This window comes from Rutilus rutilus (assembly GCF_951802725.1).
Source record: "Rutilus rutilus genome assembly, chromosome: 3".
NCBI classification, from domain to species: Eukaryota; Metazoa; Chordata; class Actinopteri; order Cypriniformes; family Leuciscidae; genus Rutilus; species Rutilus rutilus.
Window position 1 is genome coordinate 41400935 of NC_140211.1, and position 6571 is coordinate 41407505.

Below are 6571 nucleotides of genomic sequence, written 5' to 3' on the forward strand. Positions count from 1 at the left end.
TTATAGGAAATAAATACAAGCATTTGGTAATTTAATTCTTATAGCACAAAATGTCAAACATTAAAACAGGGATAAGATGGCCCTTACTGGGGTAAGTTGACCCCCAGTCAAAGACAAGTAGAAGACAGAATTATATTTGAAGATGTCCATTTGGTAAAACTAAATATACTATAAATATACGTCCTCCACTCCCGCAAAACCTCAGCAGCAGCAACCACCTAGGTCTCAGCATGGAGCAAGCAGCAGGAAGTCGACCCCGTCCGTCCAGGCCGCTGCCAAACCAGGAGGCAAGCGAAGGTGCATACGACCCTGAGACGGGCGACCCAGAGGTGGATCAGACTGCTCTTCAGGAGATGGCGAAAGGCACCGCTCCTTCCCCCGGTGGAGGGCTGGGCGGAGAATCTTTTGTTTCTGTTCCGCCACTGGCCCCCGGGCGAATGTTGCACCACACACTCAGACCCCACTCCGAGCCACTATGCCGTCCGAGTCGGGTCCCTGCATTCCGCCACGCTGCCCCACCCCGGGTACATGGTGCCATTGGTCCCGCTTGCATTCCGCCGCGCTGCCCCACCCCGGGTACGTGGTGCCGTTGCTCCCGCTTGCACGGTGTCTGGGAGCCTGGCTAGCGCTTCCCAGCCCGTCTCGCTGGCTCATCCATACTATCAGACTCAGCTATGCGATTCAGTTCACCCGGCATCCCCCTGCCTTCAGAGGCATTCTGTTCACCCGTGTTCTGGCGGACAATGACCCTGTGCTCAGGGCAGAGATTGCAGTTGGCGAAGGACATGATCGAGCCGGTCCCTTCAGCCGATATGAAGACCAGCTTCTACAGCCCGTACTTCATTGTACCCAAGAAATGCGGTGGGTTACAACCAATCTTGGACCTGCGTGTCATGAACCGGTCCCTTCACAGGCTGCCGTTCAAGATGCTTTTGCAGAAACGCATTTTCAAGTGCATCTGTCCCCAAGATTGATGTTCAGCGATCGACCTGAAGGACGCGTACTTTCATGCCTCGCTTCTCCCTCAACACAGACCATTTCTTCGCTTTGCGTTCGAGGGACAGGCATATCAGCACAAAGTCTTACCCTTCGGGCTGGCCCTGTCGCCCCGTGTCTTCGTGAAAGTCGCAGAGGTGGCCATTGCTCCCATGTGCGAGCATGGTGATTGTATCCTCAACTACCTCGACGACTGGCTTATCCTGGCCGAGTCGAGAGAGCAGTTGTGTGAACACTGGGACATGGTGCTCAGTCACCTCAGCCACCTAGGGCTTCGGGTCAACTGGGAAAAGAGCAAACTCACCCCCGGGCAGAGGATGTCTTTTCTCATTATGGAGTTGGACTCAATCAACATGACAGTTTGCCTCACTGAGGCCTGTGTCCAGTCAGTGTTGAACTGCGTGAGCTCGCTCAGATGCAGAACGGCGGCACCACTAAAACCTTTTCAGAGGATCCTGGGACATATGGCATCTGCAGCCGCGGTAAAAAACACTCGGATTGCTTCATATGAGGCCGCTCCAACACTGGCTCCACAATCGAGTCCAGAGATGGGCGTGGCAGAGTGGCTCGTGCCGGGTCCAAGTGACCCCGCACTATCGCCAAACTCTCAGCTTGTGGTCAGACCCTTCGTTCCTGCGGGCAAGTGTTCCCCTAGAACAAGTAGCATTCTGTGGTCACCACGGATGCCTCTGCCACTGGCTGGGAGGCCACGTACAACAGGCATGCAGCTTCAGGTCTGTGGACGGGGCCTCAACTGCATTGGCACATCAACTGCCTCGAGTTGTTAGCAGTACTTCAACCGTGCAGCCGACGAGCTCTCACAGCAGCAGGTGCTACCGGGATAATGGCGACTCGAAGTCAAATTCTCGTCCAACGTGCAATGAGTTGTGGGCAATAGTAGCCATTAGAGTGTGCATGAATCTGCACTTCGGATTCTAACCGGAAAAAGCAGGCAATTCGGGTATCTTTGGAATACTCATTTCAACATACTACAATTTGGGACACACTAATTCCAATTTCGAATACTATTTAGGACGGATGGTATGCAAATTGGGACGCAGCAATTGTGTTTTACTTTGGCTTTCCCTGTTCCTGAGTTCTAGTTTCTTGTTTGTTTCCATGGTTCCTAATTGAGTTACACACCTGTTCCCTGTACTGTTGATTATCTTCCCTGAAAAAAAAAAAAAAAAAACAGTCGTGTACGTAAAAATATGGTACAATGTACCGCATTAATTTGAAGGAATTTTCCGTATTTGTCTTTTACATGTTTTTACCATATTTTGAATTACACGTTGCATTGTTGGAACAAGAACCTGATCGGTGAAAAAAGTGTGAGACGCAAGCTCCATTACACACTCAGATGATCGAGGTCAAAGTTTCTTTTTAAGGTTGGATTTCGGATTTGTGGAAGGCGTTCTAACACCTCTGTGGTAAAAACCGAGAATTATATTTTATTAAATGTTAAATAAGCTGTTTGCATAACGTTATTTAGTTGCCATCTGACTTGTTAGGCAAATGAATGTTGGAGCCATCACGTTTATCATTTTATGCATATAATCACACACATTGATAGATTTAGTTCACTCTTGTGGAGGTTCCCGGATTGAATATGTGTTAGAGTGTCCTCACTGGTTTATTAACTTTTTTTTTGTCGATGAAACAAACAAACAAACAAAAAGCTACCAGAGGAATCTTAAAGAAGAGGAAAGGCCATGTGATGAATTAGAATTCAGGTGAGGCTGATCGAGTGGGTGGAGCTGAAGGGTCTGGTGTTGATGGTGTTAATTATGTGACAGTATTCCAAATTTCGGTGATCGGTAATCACTTTGAATTGCATGCATGCAGTGAGACGCTGGGAGATGCGAATTGATCGTTGGATGAAATTTTCCAGTCCGATAACATCATCATTTATTACCATTTGCTGGCGGATGTCAGAATTCAATCCTCTCCGATAAGCGGTGGTGTTGCTGTAATTTATAGTAACTAGTGCAAAGTGCCCGTGCAAAATCAGTTTTTGTGTGTGTTTTTAGTAATTGTTGGTTCGGTGTGTTTGAGTGCTCATTGTTACAATTACACAGCAAAAGTTCAGTGACATTTTTATTTGTGCATGGTAGAAAGCAAATACTGATACTGACATAATGACATACAATAAATATGGAAAATTGAACTACACGATTGAGGGAGCAGGCTACACAGTGAACTCCGAGAAAACGCTACGCTTGAGCAAACAGTTTGTGAATAGGCCACTACAAATGATGGCTGTGAAAGAGACTGTGAACGCATTGAATAGGATATGTTTAGTTGGTGAATAGCATAGGCTACTATTACACAGTAGCGATAATGTTAAGCGCACCAGAATAAAATATAATATTCAGAAGTAAACAGTGTAGCTGACTTACAGTTTCAGTTAACATCCACAACTGAATAAGCGCGACAATTCAGGGAGCAGGCTTCACAGTGAACTCTGAGAAAACGCTACTTAAGCTCCGCTGCTTTCTTCGACCCTCTCTGTCTCTGGTCCTGCTCTGTGCTCACTCAGTGTGCTGTGTGAGAGGGGGAGTGGCCAGCAGCTAGAGCGGCTAGAGCGGCAAAAGCCAACGTGTGCTTCTTTTAACAATATATTTAACGATATCTTTTGCATTTCTAATCCAAACAACGCCAAACTTGACACACTGCACTTACTTGAGCCCGTAGCAAGACACCTGTCAAGTTTGAAATCCATCGGACTAACTGTTCGAGAGATATGCGAATAACAGACACACACACACAGACAGAAAGACGTTCCTGTAATTTATAGATAGATATAATATTCAGAAGTAAACAGCGTAGCTGACTTACAGATTCAGTTAACATCCACAAATGAATAAGCACGACGATTCAGGGAGCAGGCTACACAGTGAACTCCGAAAAAAACGCTACGCTTGATTAAACAGTTTGTGAATAGGCTACTACAAATGATGGCCGTGAATAAAATATAATATTCAGAAGTAAACAGTGTAGCTGACTTAATGTTTAGCTGACAGAGGCCCCGTCCACACTACTGCGTTTTCGTTTAGAAACGGAGAATTAAAACGAATACGATCTCCGTCCACACCAGCGTTTTAGCTGCGTATTAGAATTGATCTCCGTCCACATTAAAACGACTGAAAACGTGGATCACGTGACCATTCACCAACACTGGGCATGCGCGAGCCGGTGTAAACACAACTTCATTGATAAAATTATCCCACCATGCGCTGGTTCTTCCCGGGTTTACCCAAAACCGACGCTCCATGTACACGGTCGATACCGGGAATTGTCAAACGTAAACTATTTTATCGGGAATTGTCAGTTGCACACGGGAATTGTAACATTGTCACTATTTTACCGGGAATTGTCACAGATCGCTCGAATAATAGCTTGCCTCCGGCGCATGTAGGCAGTTAGCATTGTAAAATGCAGAATTTACTTGCACAACAGCTGCTAGAAAAGATATAGCCTACGCCATGACTGATGACACCCAATCATAGATCCGAGCGTGAGCCTCTACTACGTTATCGTTTCTAAAGTCCTCCGTTTTGACCCGTCCACACTAAAACGCCCTCCGGAGATTCAAAACGAAAAACGGGTCGGCAGCGTTTCTAAACTTCTCCGTTTTGGGTCTCCGTTTTTGCCGTTTTAGTGTGGACGGGAGGTGCAAACGTAGCAAAAGGTCTCCGTTTTTAAACGAAAACGCAGTAGTGTGGACGGTGCCAGAGTGTTTATGTTAGAATGTTTATTTTTAAACCACAACCCTCTTATGTCAGAATGTTTATTTTTAAACCACAACCTTCTAAGTGCTTCTTTTAGTGGTATATTTAACGATATCTTTTGCATTTCTAATCCAAACAACGTCGAACTTGGCACTGCACTTACTCGTGCCCGTAGCAAGACACCTGTCAAGTTTGAAATCAATCAGACTAACGGTTCGAGAGATATGTGAATAACAGACAGACAGACAGACGTTTCTGTAATTTATAGATAGACTAGAGCAAAGTGCCTGTGCAAAATCAGTTTTTGTGTGTGTTTTTAGTAATTGTTGGTTCGGTGTGTTTGAGTGCTCATTGTTACAATTACACAGCAAAAGTTCAGTGACATTTTTATTTGTGCATGGTAGAAAGCAAATACTGAGACTGACATAATCTTCTTCTTTTTCTTTCGGCTGCTCCCATTAGGGGTCGCCACAGCGGATCATCCGTCTCCATACCACCCTGTCCTCTACATCTGCCTCTTTTACCCCAACTACCTGCATGTCTTCCCTCACCACATCCATGAACCTCCTCCTTGGTCTTCCTCTTTTCCTCCTTCCTGGTGGCTCCATCCTCAGCATTCTCCTACCAATATAATTCATGTCCCTCCTCTGCACATGTCCAAACCATCTCAATCTCGCCTCCCTCACCTTGTCACCAAAACGTCCAACATGCGCTGTCCCTCTAATGAACTCATTTCTAATCTTGTCCATCCTTGTCACTCCCAACGAAAACCTTAACATCTTCAGCTCTGCTACCTCCAGCTCCGCCTCCTGCCTTTTACTCAATGCCACTGTTTCTAATCCATACAGCATCGCAGGTCTCACCACAGTCCTATAAACTTTTCCTTTCATTCTTGCAGATACTCTACTATCACAAATCACTCCTGTCACTCTTCTCCACCCACTCCACCCTGCCTGCACTCTTTTCTTCACTTCCCTAACACACTCTCCATTACTTTGCACTGTTGACCCCAGGTACCTGAACTCCTCCACCTTCTTCACCTCTTCTCCCTGTAACCGCACCACTCCACTGCCCTCCCTCTCATTTACGCACATGTACTCTGTCTTACTCCTACTGACTTTCATTCCCCTCCTCTCCAGCACGTACCTCCACCTCTCCAGGCTCTTCTCAACCTGCTCACTACTCTCACCACAAATCACAATATCATCCGCAAACATCATAGTCCAGGGAGACTCCTGTCTGACCTCGTCCGTCAACCTGTCCATCACCACTGCAAACAGGAAAGGGCTCAGGGCCGATCCTTGATGCAGTCCAACCTTCACCTTGAACCAGTCTGTCGTTCCTACTGCACACTTCACTGCAGTCACACTGTCCTCATATATGTCCTGCACCACCCTCACATACTTCTCTGACACACCTGACTTCCTCATACAATACCACAACTCCTCTCTTGGCACTCTGTCGTACGCTTTCTCTAAATCCACAAATACACAATGCAGCTCCTTCTGTCCTTCTCTATACTTCTCCATCAACGTTCTCAAAGCAAATAAGGCATCTGTGGTGCTCTTCCTCGGGATGAAACCATACTGTTGCTCACAGATGGTCACCTCTTCTCTCAGCCTGGCTTCCACTAACTCTTTCCCATAACTTCATGGTGTGACTGATCAACTTAATTCCCCTGTAGTTACTGCAGTTCTGCACATCTCCCTTATGCTTAAAGATCGGTACCAGCACACTCCTTCTCCATTCCTCAGGCATCCTCTCACCTTCCAAAATCTTGTTAAACAATCTGGTTAAAAACTCCACTGCCATCTCTCCTAAACATCTCCATGCTTCTACCGGTA